The sequence below is a fragment of the Dioscorea cayenensis genome, chromosome 18 (assembly GCF_009730915.1).
Source record: "Dioscorea cayenensis subsp. rotundata cultivar TDr96_F1 chromosome 18, TDr96_F1_v2_PseudoChromosome.rev07_lg8_w22 25.fasta, whole genome shotgun sequence".
Lineage (NCBI taxonomy): Eukaryota > Viridiplantae > Streptophyta > Magnoliopsida > Dioscoreales > Dioscoreaceae > Dioscorea > Dioscorea cayenensis.
The window spans coordinates 16,450,652-16,470,410 of NC_052488.1; the positions used below are offsets into that span (position 1 = coordinate 16,450,652).

The 19,759-nt window shown below is 40.6% G+C and overlaps 1 non-coding gene across 1 annotated transcript; it reads right to left on the minus strand.

The window, feature by feature from the left end:
• Positions 1–11,450: 11,450 nt before the first annotated feature.
• On the minus strand, positions 11,451–11,557 carry LOC120283218. The gene has a single exon (XR_005543213.1). It is a non-coding gene; the product is annotated as a small nucleolar RNA R71 (small nucleolar RNA).
• Positions 11,558–19,759: the final 8,202 nt, after the last annotated feature.

Here is a 19,759-nt window from a genome sequence, read left to right on the forward strand (position 1 = left end):
AGATCGCGTCGCTTCCTCAATAAAAAGCCTCATTGGTGAAGATCTTGATATCATTGCACAAATCGAGATATGCAAATGTGACTGCCTTCGTGCCCCTCCAACTCATTGTAATTGCTTGAATACATGGAGATTGGCACACATTCTCGTATCTTTGAGCCCAACTTGTGTCTTTGCATTTGTTCCTTTCAAGATTTCATCAAATAGTGCATTCACGATCTACATTGACTTCTTTCTTACATATTTGGCTCCACAAACCTACATGCACAAAAGTACGGAAATACACATCTATTAGCGCTAAAACCTAATAAAAGTAATGATCAACGAAAGAAAAGAATACTTTGTATTACTAATACACAAGCACTTATCAAATGGTCATGTGCTTCAGCTCTAGGTATGTCCTCACCCCAGCACCTGACACACCCCTTGCGTGTGACCCGCAAGTGCATAGGTTTGTCAAAGTAATAATACCCAGTGAGTGGGTAGTCGAATCCACAGGGAATAGTGATCAGAAACAGAAAGATTGCACCTTAACTAAAGTGAAGATGAATTAAAAGTAGTGTGAACAAAATCAATATGCAAAGAAATAAAGAAAGTAAGAACGAGAGGCGCAATAAAATGAGTGGAAAGGCAATCGATACAAAGTGGGACACCCGGACATTGCTCCCCCTAGGACTATTGCTTCAAGTGCAAGACGAACTGTTAAGCTCCTGACTGATGCTTGATGAGTTATGGAAATCCTAAAGTACACGGTCCTAAACCTAAGGTCAACTGTGATTAAGTCTACACTATGCCCCAGCGGAGAAATCACTCAGTCTCAACAACTCACACTGTGTACAATTGCAAGAAGCTCTAGAGATTGCAAGTGATGAACCCTATTCCCTAATATAGGTCTGACCCTTTCGTCCAGGTAAAAGACCCCTAGTCACAATTAAGCCCCAGCACTAAGGATTACTTCAACACTTCACTCTGTTGCTCGCGCAACTAAGCAACAACGGAGTTCCTCTCTTAGCACTTCACTCTATTGTGACCGCAAAGAACCCTTGGAATATGGAGGTAGGATAAATCACACCTAAGAGAAAAGGGGACGTTCTGCTACCTCTCGACTCACCATCTCAATCCTCTCCAATCTTGCTTTTTCTAACCCTCATGGTGTGTCACTCACTCACAAGGATTACCAATGTAGACTCTCAACCCTAGTGTCAGTCTAAGGGAGAAATCATTCAACAAGCATTCAAGATTGGAACTCAATTAAAGACATTAATCAAAGAATCATAATAAAAGGTTAATGAAACAATAACATCCTAGGGTTTACAAGTCCAAGTACCCTCTAGGGGTTTAGCTCTCCATGGAGCAAGATACAATCAATAATAAAATCGAAAGTAAAAAAATGCAATCCATAAGTAAACCCCCTCGGTATTTATGTCGATGGTCTTGTGGAGTAGCCTCGTCCTCTTCAAAGGTTCCCTTATAAAGCCTAGGGAACACCTCGCCGTATCGGTACTGACGAAAGCTCCCCCAATAACTCTCTTCCAAAAGAACGCACTATCGAAGGGTGTAGAACCACTCCAAAAACCTTGCCAAAGGCCCTCTAAACCGTAGTCGTAGGCCTCTCCAAAGTTGGGGAAAAGATGAAGAAAAGATGGAAAAGAGGATTCTCAAATCGGGCTGAATCGCGACTTTATATATGGCTGGAATCGGGAGTCCACACGAGCCTGTGGAATTTCCACACACCAGTGTAAATCTGCAGAAGTTGGTTTTTCAGCGGCCTATGAATAGTAACTGCTATAATAAATTGCTACACAACCCTACATGCAATCGCAGTCGCAATCTAGTTTGGCTTCATTCCTCTATACTTGGCTCCATAACCCTACATCCACACAAGTTACACAAATACACATATTAGCTCTAAAAGCTGATAAAAGTAATGCTCATCGTACGAAAAGAATACTTCATATTACTAATACACAAGCACTTATCAGCACTACCAAGAAGAAAGCCGTTCGAAGTAAGGACTCAGGCGAAGAGTCAGATGATGAGTTAGGAGACAACGATTAATTCCTTCAATTGGCCACCGTTAGCCTTGCAGCTCCCCAACATCTATCACAGATCTAGGAGCTATGAGCCAAGATCTAGTAGCTCTAGCAGGGCTAGAGGGCAATCATAGTGACCCAGGCATGGCTTGATGTTAACCTTGGCCATACGTTGGAGATCTTAAGCCGCATGGCCTCAAGACATCCAGCTATAACTCCTCCGATAACACCACACCATCCATCGACCGACCCCAAGCCTTCAGAAACTGCTGAGCATTAGTTTTATTTTATCTTCAGTTGTATCTTCTATTTTTAGTATTTGTACCTATCTTTTGTAGTGAGGGTTAGTCCTACATCTTTTATACCTATTTTAAGACTTGTAGTAGATTTTTATTTTGTTTTTTTTTTAATTTTATTGAGCTTATTGTCTTCCCATTTGGCTTTGTAGGACTGTATTGCAACACCCAACACTCTAAATTTAAAGGGAATGCTCACTTGGTCTTTTCTTGACCTTGAGTGACCCCTACCACTTGGGCACATCAAGGAATGCACCATGCCGATTTTGAGGACTATTGAGATTCATATGTAAACCGGGGAAGTAATCATTTTCCGTTCACCTCCCATTTTATTATTGCATTGTCATTCATATCTTTTATCATCATATACAAACATTAAGGACAATGTATGATTTTAAGTGTGGGGGAGGGGTTTAGGATTTATTGAACTCTTTTACTTGCCAAGTTGCTGACTTATGAAGATGCATTTGAAAAATATGGGAATTTCTTAGTAAAAGGGTGGATACATGCGAGTTTTTTTTTAAGTTCTATTTTTTTTTGTTTTCACTCTATTCTCGATTATTTGTCCTATTGAAGGCACACAACTTCTCTATTGGAGCAACTTAGACCTATTATGACTTTGTGTACTTTATCGTTTATTATACTTCAAATGATATAGTTGTGTAATTTTTGCAAATTTGAAAGAATTTGTTTGAAAAATAGAAGTGTTGGAGGCGAAAAAGAGCTACACCTATTAGATGTGTGGAGCTACTTTCGATGAGTCGAATACTATGTATGCCCTAATGAGAGAAAGAACTACATCTTTAGGTGAGTGAAAGCTATCATCCTTTAAGGAAGATGTGGAAAAAGCTATCACTCTTAAGTTTGAAAGCCACTTTATAGCGCCACATGAGAAAATGCTACCTTAGGAGTTGTGTAAAGCTACCATCTTGAAAAGAACAACAAGTTATTTGTGAATTTTTGCTATTAAAGTCTTGTAGGTTGAAAGATGTGAAGTAGAGAGTTGTAACACACACAATCAATTCCCTTGAATAGAGTTTCAACTATTTTTGGAACTCAAAATTTTTGGCATTCTTGTTTTGTTCTCACCCGATTACTTTTGGAACTCCGCATTTTTTTATCACCCGAGGTCATGCACATATCTCTCTTGTTTTGTAATGTTTTCTTTTTGCTTGACTATACAATTTTACATCATTTAATATTATTTTGTACACTCATTAGGCGTGTATTAGAGTAATATTATGGAATTTGATGTTAAACATGGTGTATTTTGTATTCTCCATCGTTTAACAGTGCTTAGGGATGAGAAAGGGCCAAAAGAAATAATCTAGAGCCAAAATGATAAAGATTAAGCTATTTCGGCATCAGTCAGTGAAGAACAGGCCAGGCAGACTCACTTACTGGCATCTTAAGGTTGTGCTTACAACCGTAAACCTCTTTCAGAGAACTTTGCAAGCATGCTTATGCCCGTACGGAGGAGCATAAGAACAATCAGAGGAACTTATGGGTAGAACTTATGCCCATAAGTCAGACCATAAGGACTGTTGTAGAGAAGCTTACGAGCACAGCATACACCCATAAGGGTTGTCGCAAGGCCAATCCAGAGAAGTTTAGATCCAGTGCTTATAGCCGTAAGCTAGACCATAGTTCTAGACATAAGACCTCACGCATGGGACTAACGGCACGTAAGTGATCCCGTAAGGCTCGAGACCCATTATCCCCAATTTCTTATAGTCACATTCTTATGCCCATAAGCAGCGCAGAAGTGGCTAAGTATAAATATTTTTGACAAGGGTTTTAAGGGGATCTTTTGTTATACTTAATAACGAATCTTGGGGAAAGAAAGATGGTGGATCTTCATGCCTTTGGAGGTGAATTAAGAGTGAGAATTAGCCTACCCAGCTTGGAATAGAGAGATTAGAGAAGTCAGAGATTATCTTGGCAATATTTCTGGAAGCTCCTTGGGTGTTCTACCCCAATCATCTCCTGGTGCAATTAAGAAGGGGGTTTTCCATATCTACATTGTTTCTTGTTGGGTCTTGTTATTTGGATGATTGCTATCCTTTCATGGAGAGCTAATTCTATAGATTCTTGGGTGTAAATGAACTTTAAGATTGTAGATCTTTAAGCTTTAATTGTTTCTTAATTGCAATATGTATTATTTGAATCTAATTTCTTGTTTTTAATGTCTTGAATGCTAATGAGGTGGAAGCCTTAGTTTCATATATGATGTGCTTTGTGATGAGTCGAAAGACCCATCTAGCATAGGCATGTCATGATTAGAGAGGATTATTAGCAAGTCTAGCAATGGGGTACTTTGGCATTGAGAGTTCTCCTCCCACAATCCTCCTAAGTGAATTATCAAGTAATTCCATGGCCTCTAAAATCGTATGAAATAGATTTTAGGAGAAATCACATTTCTATTATGTATTCGATTGGGGGCAATCGCTTTGCAAGGAGGATTGTCTATTTTCAGAATTCTTGTTAATTCACATTGAGATTTCATAGAGTGCAATGCAATCGTGGGGTGTTTGTATTGCACTGTATCGGATTAGTTGCTATTTACCCTTGCAAGAGTGGTTTAAAATATTTTTGGATTTCTCTTGGTTCAAATAGGATTACTAGACTTATACAACCTTTGTCCTGGACTTAAAAAACCCTAGAGGGATTTTATACCAAAACATCTCATTTCCCCTTGATTGTTGACTGATTTTATTTTTTGTATTCTTGCTTCAATTCTCTTCATTCTTAGTTTATTTGCACACATCACAATTATTGGTTAGGCTATCTTTCAAAGTTAGTATTAGTACTAGTACTCTCGATTTTCCCTGTGGATTGATACCTGCCCTTGTGCACACTTTACTACTTGATCGGCTCATATGCTTGCATCTCTTATCATTGTATTATTCTCTTTAAGTATTTTATTTGATTTGGATTGGATTATTGTTCTCCAATAATGGAGAACTAATTTTCACGGTGTTTAGACATAGATGAATTGCAGAGTTTATGATACGATTGACTTTGGTCATGGATCTTGAGCACTTTTACATTGAATATTGATTACAATCCTTCATTATTAAATTCAATTGCGTGTATCTATTATCTTGAATTTTATTGAGACAAGAGTCCTAGATTCATGTTTTATGTGCTTGTGTGATGAGTTGAGAGACCCACCTAGCATAGGTAAGCCGCGATTGAAAGAGATTATAAGTACGCCTAGATATAGGGTACTTTGGAGTTGAGATTTCTTTTCCCGTAATCCTTCTTGGTGAATTAGTAAGGAATTCCATTCATATTGCAATTGTAGGGAGTGGTTTTAAGAAGAGATTCTGATTCTACTTTGTATGGCCTTAGGGGCAATTACTTTAGGAGGATAATTGCCTATATTTTGAATAGTTGCTTATTCTAGATAAGAGTTCATATAGTATGCTGTGGTTATAGGGTTGTTTATATTAGCACTATATGGGATCAGTTGCTATTCACCTTGAGAAAGGAGGTAGCATATTTTAGAAACTCTCTCGGTTCAATTAGATTGTAAGAAGTTATATAACCATTATCCAGGACTTAACAAACCCTATGTGAAGTCTATGCCTGGACACCTCCTTTTTATGCTTGATTTTCTCCTTGTTAGACCCCCTTTACTATTTTTGAACTCATACATATTAACATTTGGGGGCCTTATCATACTTTAACACATGATGGACATAAATATTTTCTCACTATTGTAGATGATTTTAGTATAACAACATGGTCATGCTTGTTAAATAACAAAAGTAATGCTTTCACGGCCTTTAAGTCATTTATTTAGATGATAGAAACTCAGTTTCAAGTTAAGGTTAAATAAGTGAGATCTAACAAGGTATTTGAATTGGGTACACCTTTAGACTAAATCTTTCTTGATTGAAAGAGGTATCATCCATGAAACTAGTTGTACCTATGATACTCCACAACCAAATGGGGTAGTAGAGAGAAAACATAAACATCTACTAGAGACCTCTAGAGCTCTTCTTTTCCAGTCCAAGGTACTTTTAAAATTCTGGGGTGAATGTGTTCTCACTGCCACCTATTTGATAAATAGGTATCCTTCAAAGCTTTTGAATAATAGGACTCCTATTGGAATTCTTTTTGGTGTTCCACCATCTTAATTCCCATTTGAAATCTTTTTGGTTGTTTATGTTATGTATTCATAACAAATAAGAATAGAGATAAGTTTTAACCTATAGCTAAGGTTTGTGTTTTCATAGGATATCCTTTTGGAAAAAAAGGCATACAAAGTCTTAACTTTAGACACTCATTAAATTATGGTTTCTAGAGACATAGTTTTATATGAGCCAATATTTACTTTTAATAAGATTTCTATTATAGAATCGAAAACCTTACCTATTTCAATATGAGAGGTTTGTATTTTTGCTCAACAAAACATTCCTCACAACATTGAAATTGCTTCTTCTCAGAGTATACCTCCTCCTAGTCAATCCATAATTACTACAAGAAGGTCTAGTAGAACTCACACTGTTTATTCCTACCTCAATTATTACATATGCAGCACTGCTTGTAGCAATAATAAAAGCAGTGGAAACTTAATTAACTCACACCCCCAATGCAATTAACTATGCATATACCATTACCAATACTTGTTCTTCACTCAAACATATTTGCTTTAATGCTCTGTTGATGAGATCACAATTATTCATTAATTTATACCATTTTGCATACTCATTAGGCATGTAATAGAGTTATATTGTGGAATTTGATGTTAAACACAATGTGTTTTGCATTCTCAGGATTCGAGTAGTACTTAAAGATGAGAAAGAGCCAAAAGAAGTAATCTAGACCTCAAACGATGAAGATAAAGCCCTCTCTCAGCATCAATCAAAGAAGGACAAGGCAAACAAGATTGCTTATGAGCACCTTACGACTGTGCTTATGACTGTAAGCCTCTTCTAGAGGACCTTCCAGGCATGCTTATGCCCATAAGGAGGAGTATAAAAACATTCAAAGGGACTAATGGAAAGACTTATGCCCGTAAGTGTGACCATAAGGATCATCCAAAAGGAGCTTACGCCCATAAGGATGGTCACAAAGGGCATACAAAAAAGTTTACGGCCCAATGTTACGACCGTAAGATGATGATAAGTGCTTGTGTAATAGTAATATGAAGTATTCTGTTTATACATTGAGCATTACTTTTCTCAGATTTTATCACTTATACATGTGTATTTGTGTTTTTTTGTGCATGTAGGGTTGTGAAGACGATTATGAAAGAAAGAAACCAAAATTAGATCGTGGATGCACTTTGTTGATGAAATCTTGGAGTAAACAAACACGAAGACACAAGTTGTGCTCAAAGACACGTGATTGTGTGCCAACCTCTACTGTGCTCAAGTAAATACATGATTTAGAGGGACACAAAGGCAGTCACATTCGCGTGTTCCGACTTGTGCAAGGCTAGCAAAATCTCCGTCAATGTGATTTTTATTAAAGGCGCAACACGATATACCACATGGATGTGTGCCCATTCATGTGGCCTCGACGAAGAGTGTGGATTCGGAAATATTTTGGGCGAAGTACTGTAGCAGTTACTGCAGCAGTTATTGTAGTGAATTACTATAGCAGTTACTGTTCACGGCTTGCAGAAAACTGAAGTTCCAGAAATTCTCACGGGCGTGTGGAAATTCCACACACCCGTGTAGATGCCCAATTCCAGCCTATTTAAAGCCACGACTTCAGCTGTTTGAGGGATCCTTTTTCCAGCCCTTTTCCTATCTTTTCCCCATCTTTGGAGGCGCTCGCGGCTAGGGATTGGAGAGGCTTTGGCAAGGTTTTTGGAGTGGTTCTTCGGCCTTCAACACCACATTCCTTCAGAAGATAGTCATTGGGGGAGCTTTTGTCAGCATCGATTCGGCGAGGTGTGCCCTAGGCTTGACGAGGGAACCCTTGGAGAAGACGAGGCTACTCCACAAGACCTTCGATCCAGACTACAAGGGTGTTTAACTCATGGATTGCATGTTTTTACTTTTGATTTCATTATTGATTGAATCTTGCTCTATGGAGAGCTAAACCCCTAGTGGATGCTTGGACTTGTAAACCCTAGGATGATTTTGTTTCATTGACCTTGTATTATGTTTTCTCTAATTGATGTTCTAATTGAGTTCCAATCTTTAATGCTTGTTGAGTTGATTTTCCCTTAGAGTAACACTAGGGTTGAGAATCCATCTTCGTAATGCTTGTGGATGAGTGACAAACCACGAGGATTAGATAAAGCTGGGTTGGAGAGGATTGAGATGGTGAGTCGAGAGGTAGAGGAACGTCCCCTTTCCCTTCCGGTGTGATTTATCCTACCTCCATAATCCAAGAGTTCTTTGTGGTCACAATAGAGTGAAGTGATAAGAGAGGAACTCCGCTGGGGCTTAGTTGTGCAAGCAACATAGTGAAGCATTTAAGTAATCCTTAGTGCTGGGGCTTAATTGTGACTAGGGGTCTTTCGCCTAGACCAAAAGGTTAAATCTAGATTATGGAATAGGGTTTATCACTTGGAGTCTCTAGAGCTTTAAGCAACCTTGCACAGTGGGCGGTGTTGAGAATGAGAGATTTCTTCACTGGGGCATAGTATAGGGTTAGTCACGGTTGACCTTAGGTTTGGGACCGTGTGTTTAAGGATTTCCACAACTCATTAGACATCAGTTGGGAGACATAATGATTTGTCTTGCACCTGAAGCATAACCCTAGGGTGAACAATGTCCGGGTGCCCCACTTTCTATCGATTGCCTCTCCTCTCATTTTATTGCATATCTCTTTGTTATTTTCTTTATTTCGTTTCTTTTCTTCACATTGATATTCTTCGCACCACTATTGATTCATCTTCACCATAGTTAAATAGCAAATCTTGTGTTTCTGATCACTATTACCTGTGGATACGACTACCCACTCACTATGGTACTTTTATTACTTCGACAACCCATGCACTTGCGGTACACACACAAAAGTGACGTGTCAAAGTTTTTGGCGCTGTTGCTGGTGAGTAGGCGTTTTGGAAACACTTTGCCCATTCATGTGGCCTCGACGAAGAGAGTAGATCCGGGAACATTTTGGTGAAGTACTGTAGCAATGGCTATTCATAGCTCGCAGAAAACTGAAGTTGCAGAAATTCCACATGCCCGTGTGGATGCCCGATTCCAGCCCTATTTAAGTCGTGATTTTAGCCCGATTTGGAGAGCTCTTTTTTCATATTTTGTCTATCTTTTCTCCATCTTTGGAAGCGCCCGTGGCTAGGGTTTGGAGAGGCTTTGGCTAGGTTTTGGAGGGGTTTATGGCCTTCGACATCACGTTTCATTCGGAAGAGAGTTATTGGAGGAGCTTTCATCGTCACCGATCCGGCAAGGTGTGCCACAGGCTTGACGAGGGAACCTTTGGAGAAGACACGGCCACTCCACAAGACCATCACATGAATATCAAGGGGATTTTATTCATGGATTGTATATTCTTACTTTTGATTTCATTATTGATTGTATTTTTCTCCATGGAGAGCTAAACCCCTAGTGGGTACTTGGACTTGTAAAACCCTAGGATGATGTTGTTTCTTTGACCTTTTATTATGCTTACTTTAATTGATGTTTTAATTGAGTTCTAATCTTGAATACTTATTGAGTTGATTTTCCCTTGGAGCGACACTAGGGTTGAGAGTCCATTTTAGTAATCTTTGTGGATGAGTGACACACCATAAGTGTTACACAATACTAGATTGGAGATGGTTGAGAGGGTGAGTCGAGAGGTAGCGGAGCATCCCCTTTCCCTTCTAGTATGATTCATCCGACCTCCACATTCCAAGAGTTCATTGCAGTCACAATAGAGTGAAGTGCTCAGAGACGAACTCCGCTGGGGCTTAGTTGCACAAGCAACAGAGTGAAGCGTTGAAGTAATCCTTAGTACCTGGGGCTTAATTGTGACTAGAAGTCTTTCGCCTGGACCAAAGGGTTAGATATATTTTAGGGAATAGGGTTTATCACTTATAATCCCTAGAGTCTAAAGCAACCTAGCACAGTGTGAGGTGTCAAGACTGAGAGATTTCTCCATCGGGGCATAGTGTTTGGTTAGTTACAGTTGACATTAAGTTTTGGGACCGTGAGTTTAAGGATCTCCACGACTCATTAAGCATTAGTTAGGGAACATAATGATCGGTCTTGCACTTAAAACAATAGTCCTAGGGTGAGGAATGTCCGGGTGCCCCAATTATCGTCGATTGCCTCTCCTATATTTTATTTGCTCCTCCTTCTTTTCTTATTTCTATTTGCATTGATTCTAATTCACATCATTATCGATTTATCTTCATTCTAGTTAAAAAGCAATCTTTGTATTTCTAATCACTATTCCCTATGGATTCGACTACCCACTCACCGGGTTATTATTACTTCAACAAACCCGTGCACTTGAAATACATACGCAAAAAGGCGTTTTTCAAGTTTTTGGCGTTGTTGCCTGGGAATAGGCATTTTAGAAGCACTTTACACTTTTCTATTTTAACTATTAACCATTTATTCTATTTCACACTTTCTTATTCTTACATCGTTCTGATTTATTTTTCTTTCTTTGGTTGCAGCTCCAATTTATGACTCGAGGGAACCATTTGATATTGGTTGAAGGTGATCCTAGACTTGAATGAACACTTAGTAGAAGGGGTAAAGAACCTATGCAAGAATAGACAAATCAAGCTGAGGTAGAAGTTGAAGGGTCAAATATGGCATAACATAATGAGAAGTAGAGGACATTGTCCGATTTTGCCAGACCCACAGTTCTTGGCACACAATCAAGCATTGTGCGGCCACCGATCACAACTCAAAATTTTGAGCTCAAGCCAGCATTCATCCAAATGTTACAGCAGTCAGCACAGTTTAATGGTTTGGCTGATGAGGATCCAAACAATCACATTGAAAACTTCTTGGAAGCGTGCGACATTCTCAAGATCAATGGTGTTACTGATGATGCTATCAAGTTGAGGGCCTTCCCATTTTCTATGAAAGGGAAAGAGAGGCATTGGCTACATTCATTACCTAGAGCATCGATCACTACATGGGAGGATATGGTAGAAGCTTTTCTTGCCCGATATTTTCCTCCCGAAAAATCTGCAAAGCTTAGGAATGAAATATCCTCTTTTGTGCAAACGGAATTGGAGTCTTTATTTGAGACATGGGATAGGTTCAAGGAGCTCATGTGGAAATGTCCTCAACATGGGTTCCTTGAGTGGATGATCATTCAGACTTTCTATAATGGGTTGAACCCGAGCACAAGACAGTTACTTGATGCTGTAGTAGGAGGTACCTTAGGGAGCAAGACCCCGGAAGAAGCCCGGCTTCTCATTAAAGAAATGGCAATGAACAGTTATCAGTGGAATACAAGAGACAGAAAGAAACTAGCCCGACTTCATGATATTGACGCAGTTACTTCATTGGCGGCCCAAATGGAGTCTTTGAGCAAGAAGTTAGACACTCTAACTTCTAATAGAGTGGCAGCCATGACTAGTTGCGCAGGGTGTGGGAGAGGACATGCTCCATCTGATTGCCCGATATCCATTGGTGGTACATCCTCGGTAGAGCAAGTAGATTTTGTGGGTAATGCAATGAGAAATCAAGGCAATTCATATAGCAATACCTACAATTTGGGTTGGAGAAGCCACCCAAATCTCTCATGGAGTAATCAAGAGCAACAGAAATCCATGTCACCACCCGATTGCCAACAACAATAACAACAAGCCTTGAACATGGAGAACCGAGTGTCAGGGTTGGAAAACAAGATGCCCGATCTAGAGAAGGTTTTAACCAAGTTCATCCAATCATCAAATAAAAGAATTCAATCGGTTGAAGCCACACTTCGTAATCATACCGCATCATTGCACAACTTGGAGAATCAAGTGGGGCAAATTGTGAAGTCTCTATCGGAGAGACCTCAAGGGAATTTACCTAGAACACCGAAACCAATCCGAGAGAACATGTGAAGGCGATCACTTTGAGAAGTGGTTGAATGATTGAAGGTATAACTCCTAGTAAGAAGACCAATGTAGAAGCACCTGAGGTCGTGGAGGTTGAGGAGAGAACTAAAGGAAAGGAGGTGGCACCCCCACCTTACAAGCAAAGAATCCCTTATCCTTCAAGATTGAAGAATGACCAAAATGACAAGTAATACAAGAAGTTCTTGGGTCTATTCAAGCAGTTACACACCAACATTCCTTTTGTGGAGGCATTATCTCAAATGCTTTGTTATGTAAAGTTTCTCAAGGACCTCTTTTCTTGTTGAAGTTGGAGGAGAGTGTATCTGTTATTCTAGATGCTTCATGTTCGGTGGTGTTGCAAAAGAATATGCCGAATAAGAAGAAGGACCCCAGAAGCTTCACCATTCTGTGCAACATTGGAAATTTAGGTGAATAGAAGGCATTGGCGGACTTAGGGGCTAGTATCAATGTCATGCCTTATACTTTCTTCCAAAAGCTAGGCTTGGGAGAGCCTAGGCTCACTCGGATGACATTACAATTGGTGGACCGAATGGTGAGACATCCGAGAGGCATCATCGAAGACGTACTTGTGAAGGTTGACAAGTACATATTTCCTGTGGATTTTGTAGTGTCGGATGTTGATGAGGATGTTGATGTTGCGTTGATACTTGGGAGGCTATGCTTGCGTACTTCCAAGGCTCTTATCGACATGGACGGCAGGGAGTTGACTTTATGAGTTGGGGATGAGAAGCTTACATACCGCCTCGCCGAAGCTATGAGATATTTCTAGACTTTGATGATACTCTTTATTTTCTTGACACCACCGATGAACTAATAGATGAATATGTGCAGGAAATGATGAATCCAGACCCATATGAAGGAGTGCTAGATCAAGGAGTGGAGAATGAAGAAATCTTGATGCTTGGTCTAGAAGTGAAGATGCAACCTACCCCAGGGATGATCAAGAGTGTGCTTAAAAAGATGAAGTGTGCAAGGAGACATCACAAGAAACGCCCCAAGGCTAATGGGGATATGTAAGAACAGAGTAAGGGTGACGAACCCTTGTGCAGTAACAAACTCGATAACTCCTCCTCTTTCTTCACAAGATTATGTTCATCATCCTTTCAGGTTATGGGTAAGAGGAAAACCTTCATCTATGAGCCCCTGTGAGGTCAGAAGAGCTACGCCAAGCTAAGTGACGTTAAACAAGTGCTTCTTGGGAGGCAACCCAAGTTTTTACTATTTTTTCTACGTATTAGTTTAGTACTTGCATGAATAAGAGTTTGAGTGTGGGTGTCTTGATCCTTTACATGCTATTCTTGTGTTTTTCTCATGGATTGTTGGTGTTTTAGTGTGCTTAAATGTGATTGGTGAAGTTTTTTGGTCATTTGAGCATGCTTTTCATGATTCTTTGGTCAATTTTCATAGTATAAGCAAGCTCTAAGTGTATATAAATGTGTGCAAAAATTTTCTGCAGAGTCTGTAGTTTTTTCTAAGTCATCCAGAGAAGACACACAGCCATGTGGGATTTTTACATGGCCGTGTGCAATTTTCACACGGGCGTGTGTTTTTATTCAAAGCTCATCCGGAAAGGATACAGGGGCGTTTGTCTGTCCCTGTGAGCGACCTTGTGATGGTCACACACCTGTGTGGAATTTACACACAGGCATATGTTTCTCTGCAGAGTTTCAGAGATGTATCCCGAGAAGAAATAGGGGCGTGTGTCTACCCCTGTGAAGCTCCCTTGTGGAGTCACACGGGCGTAGGTAATTTCCACACGCCCGTGTGGATGTACAGAATTCAAAAGGCCACAATTTCTCTTTATAGATCTTATGCACCTTCTCATTTTTACACTTCTCCACACCAAAAGAACGTTCTCTCATACTCTCCCGTCTTCACACCGTTGTTTTAGAGAGATTTCACTCGAGTTTTCCGGCCGATTTCAAGGTTTTCATCTTCATCTTGTCTGTAAACCCTCATTCTCTCTTTTCTTCGTCATTACTTAATTTTATTTGATTAAACTGGTGAATGTGCTTCGTTTCTATGCTAAAGTGGTTATTGCATGTTTAGAACAAGTTTAGAAATGAATTTGATGTATTTTTCATGGATTTTTGGATAGTGTCCATGCGGCTTTCACGCCCATGGATCCGCACGGGCATATGGAATTTCCACATGGCTGTGTGGATTTCTGTAGTGTTGTTCTATAAGCTTAATTGATTGCTTTTCTTTTCAACACTTGTAGATATGGCTTCTAGAACAAAGAAAGCAGCCGGTAAACGTCCTCGTGAACCATCCCCTGAGCCAGAGAGCATTCAGTTCGCCATTCCTGAGCACCAGGCTCAATTTGAGCGATTATTAAAGCTCAAGTTTGGTCAGACGTGATTCCCGGACTTGAGCTCGCTCAGGGAGGTAAAGTTGGCCGATGACATGGCTGATGAGGTTGACCATTTGCTTACTGTAGGCAGTTAGCACAGATTGCTATCTATTCTTGAGCCTGCCATTTGTTTGGTAACATTGGAGGTTTTAGCATCATTTGAGTTTGACCGATCATATTCTCGGATCGACAGTAGTGACACCATATAGTTCAGGCATTTAGACATCACTACAATATGAGCGTCACGCAGTTTTCGGTCCGTTTGGGCTTGTATGACGAGGACTTTACTACCACAGAGGAGTATGATTGTTTGCCCACAAACTACCCCGGTAGCTTGACACCGCAGCACGCATACAAAGCATTGTGCAGATAGGGACAATATGAGCCTGGGGTATCAAAGGCTACTTGTTTATCTCGGCCGAGCTACAGATACATTCACGCCGTCCTGAGCAGATCAGTGAACGGCTGCTGGGACAGTACCGGAGTTTTGAGCAGACAGGAGCTTCTATACTTATAATGCATGGTACAGAGCGAGCCATTGCATTTGGGACACATTATGGCCGAGTATTTGAGATATCAGGGGTAGTATGCGAGAGTGGGGGGTGATTTTCTTAGGCCCATATATCACTAGACTTATCATGGTGATGGGCCTTGTCGACGCCATCAGAGGTGTTGAGAAGACGATAGTTCTAGACTTATCATGGGGATGGGTCTTGTCGACGCCATCAGAAGTGTTGAGAAGATGAAAGTTCTAGCACCAATCGGCTTAGAGACCATGCGCATGATGGGCATGATCAGGAGATATAGAGATGGGGTGTATGTGTTGAATATGCCCCCACCAGAGCCAGTCGAGGCCGAGGGAGTTACAGTAGAGGGGTCTCAGCCACCTACAGCACAGGAGCCACCCCCACTGCGCTTCTTCTCACCGACTCGAGCCCATGATCAATTTGAGAGGCTCGAGAGCGCGGTAGCGGTCCTCTAGTCTGATTTAGCTGAGGTTCGCGCACTACTAGCAGTGAACCACACTGAGGTGATGGCACGTTTGGATATTCTACACCAGCTACTTGAGAGAGACGTGACCTCACCATTCATTATGAGGCCCAGAGCTCCACTGACCCCTCAAGCATCATCGGCACCATCATCACCAGTTCCAGCACCTGTCGATCCACTAGTTACTTCTTAACCGCCACCATCAGTAGTAGAGTAGCTACCAGCAGACACCAACGCTTGAGGCATCTTTACTTTTCTTTATTTTCAGTTTCCGTATTTTAATTCTACATTATATTTTGGACTTGTACTACTCATAAAGGATTTTCCTTCTGAGATTATCTTTTCTTTTCTTTTCATTGTCTCGGGTTGTATTTCATTGCTTTATATTTATATACTCGAGTTTTATTTTTTTTTTATTAAGCTTTACTGAATACCCCTTGTGTATACATGCAGATGGTCTTGTAAGTATAGAATTTGAGGAATAGTCATGGACATCTTAAGTTTTTGACCGTGTGTGCTCCACAATCTATTGGGACTCAACTCTCAATGAATATAACTCCATCAAATGTACCATTCGAAGTTAAGGGGAGTCTTGTTTCAATTGCCCGCTTCCATATATGCTTTTGATTGATTTATATCCTATTGCACTTTCATGCGTATATTGAGGGTAATGTACATCTTAAGTGTGGGGGGAGTTCACATTACACATGTACATTACACAAGTTTTGACTGAAATTATATGCTCATGTAGCCAATGGCGGTTCACCTTAGTTGCAATGGTCGTATTCTTAAGTCTAGGAGAATTTTTAACATTGAATGTTTTCATGCTCTAGTTTCTACTTGAATTTCTAGGAATTTTTGCCCGATTGACACTTGTTCCACTACTCGCTCTTGAAGCCTTGTGGAAACTCAAGTTCTATGTTTAAAGGACTAGTTAGCTTTGTTTCTTATTTTAATTTTTGAAAAAAAAAAAGGTTGTTTTGGTTGTGTATTTGGGGTGGAAAAAGCTACCACCTATGAAGTATGAAGCTACTCTCATAAGTCAGATACTAGTTATGCCATAATAAGAGAAAGAACTATCTCATGGGATGATTGAAAGCTACTACCCCGGTAGAAAGAGCTACCACCTCGAATGTGTGAAAGCCACCTTAGCGGCCGCTTCGGAAAGGGCTACCTTAGAGGATGTGTGAAGCTACTACTGTCTCTTTGCTTTGTCTTGTACATAAATAAGTCCCCTATGCTTTGAACTTTGAGGAGTATACGTTGGTCGACTTGAGTGATTCTACACACACTCGCACGATTTCGGGTTTGTTGTCCTTTTTTATTCGAGTTTTTAGCTAGAGCATTGACTTTTCGTATTTAGTGTTGAAATTCCCCTTACCTGTAAAATACTTCTCTTGCATGCTTTGGTGAACCTAAGGCCAAGTACTTTCAATATTTCTTTTTTCTATACTTCAATGTTTTATTTTTGCTTGAGGACAAGCAAAATCTTAAGTGTGGGGGAGTTTGATAAGTGCTTGTATATTAGTAATACAAAGTATTCTTTTCTTACGATGAGCATTACTTTTCTCAGATGTTATTGCTAATGCATGTGTATTTGTGTTCTTTTGTGCATGTAGGATTGTGGAGATAAATATAGAAGAAAGAAACCAAAGTAGATTGTGAGTGCACTTAGTTGATGAAATCTTGGAGTGAATAAACGTGAAGACCCAAGTTGTGCTCAAAGACATGTGAGTGTGTGCCAACCTCCGTGGTGTTCAACGAAATATGCAAATTGGAGGGCCACAAAGGCAGTCACACTCATGTGTTCCGACTTGTGCAAAGCTAGCGAGATTGTTGTCAAATGTGCTTTTATTTGAAGATGCAACGCAATCTACAGCGTAGACGTGTACCTGTTTATGTTGCCTCGATGAAAAGTGTGGATTCGGGGGTATTTTGGCGGAGTGCTATAGCAAATCTGTAGCAGTTACTGTTTACAGGCCGCAGAAATCGATTTCCTGGAGATTCCCACGGGTGTGTGGAAATTCCACACGTCCGTGTGGATGCCCGATTTCAGTCCTATTTAAGTCGCGATTTCAGCCCGATTTGAAGAGCCCTTTTCCATCTCTTGGCTATATTTTCTCCATCTTTGGAGGCGCCCGTGGCTAGGGTTTGGAGAAGCTTTGGCTAGGTTTTGGAGGGGTTTACTGCCTTCGACATCATGTTTCCTTCGGAAGAGAGTTATTGGGGGAGCTTTCGTCAGCACCGATCCGACGAGATGTGCCCTAGGCTTGAAGAAGGAATTTTTGGCGAAGACGCAGCCACTCCACAAGTCCATCGACACGAATATGAAGGGGATTTTATTCATGGATTGCAAATTTTTAGTTTTGATTTCGTTATTGATTTTATTTTGCTCCACGGAGAACTAAACCCTTAGTGGGCACTTGGACTTGTAAACCTTAGGATGATTTTGTTTCATTGACCTTGTATTATGTTTTCTTTAATTGATGTTCTAATTGAGTTCCAATCTTCAATGCTTGTTGAGTTGATTTTCCCTTAGAGTGATACTAGGGTTGAGAATCCATCTTGGTAATCCTTGTGGATGAGTGACACACCATGAGGGTTAGATAAAGCTAGGTTGGATTTATCCTACCTCCGGTGTGATTTATCCTACCTCCACGTTCCAAGAGTTCTTTGCGGTCACAATAGAGTGAAGTCCTAAGAGACAAACTCTGCTAGGGCTTAGTTACGCGAGCAACAGAGTGAATCGTTGAAGTTATCCTTAGTACCTGGGCTTAATTATGACTAGGGGTCTTTCGCCTGGACCAAAGGGTTAGATCTATTTTAGAGAATAGGGTTTATCACTTGGAATCCCTAGAGTCTAAAGCAACCTAGCATAGTGTGAGGTGTTAAGACTGAGAGATTTCTCCACTAGGGCATAGTGTTTGGTTAGTCACGATTGACCTTAAGTTTTAGGATCGTGAGTTTAAGGATATCCATGACTCATTAAGCATTAGTTAGGGAACATAATGATTGGTCTTGCACTTGAAACAATAGTCCTAGGGTGAGCGATGTCCGGGTGCCCCAATTATCGTTGATTCCTTCTCCTATTTTTTATTTGCGCTTCCTTCTTCTTTTCTTATTTCTATTTTCTTTGATTCTTATTCACATTATTATCGATTCATCTTCATTCTAGTTAAATAGCAATCTTTGTGTTTCTAATCACTATTCCCTATGGATTCGACTACCCACTCACCGGGGTATTATTACTTCGACAAACCCATGCACTTGCGGTACATACACAAAAGGGTGTTTGTCAATAAGCAGGCTCTGTATGTGTATAAGTATGCAGAAATTTTCTGCAGAGTCTGTGATTTTTTTTCCTGAGTCATCTATAGAAGGTACAGGGCGCGTGTTTCCGTTTAGAGTTAATCCCGAGAGGACACAGGGTAATTTCCACACACCCGTGGGTAATTTCCACACAGGAGTGTGTTTCTTTGCAAAGTTCAGAGCTCTATCTCGAGAAGACACAGGAGCTTGTGTCTGACCCTGTGGATGACCCTGTGAATTACACACGGGCGTGGGTAATTTCCACACGCCAGTGTGAAACTCTGCAGAGACTTCTCCTCCATCCCGAGAAGACACAGGGCCATGTGAGTGCCCATGTGAGTACCCCTGTGAAGATTCACACGCCCGTGTGGAATTTACACAGGGGTGTGTGGAACACTAAGTCGAATTCTCTGTTGGACAGAGAAGCCATAGGGGCGTGTAGTTGCCCCTGTGGGTCGGGCATACAAGCGTGGGGAATTTCCACACGCCCATGTGGATGCGTTATCCCAAGAACACACAAGGGCGTGTGACTACCCTTGTGAAGCTCCCCAGTGGAGTCACACGGATGTGTGTAATTTTCACACGGCCGTGTGGATGCATAGAACGCCAAGAGGCGCGGCTTTTCTTTAAAACCTATTATTATTTCTTCATCTTTTCACTCCCAAACACTCAGAGAACTCATCCTTTCACTCTCCCGACTTCTCACCGTCGAATTAGAGGGATTTCATTCGAGTTTTTCGGCCGTTTTCAAGGTTTTCATTCTCATTTCATCGGTAAA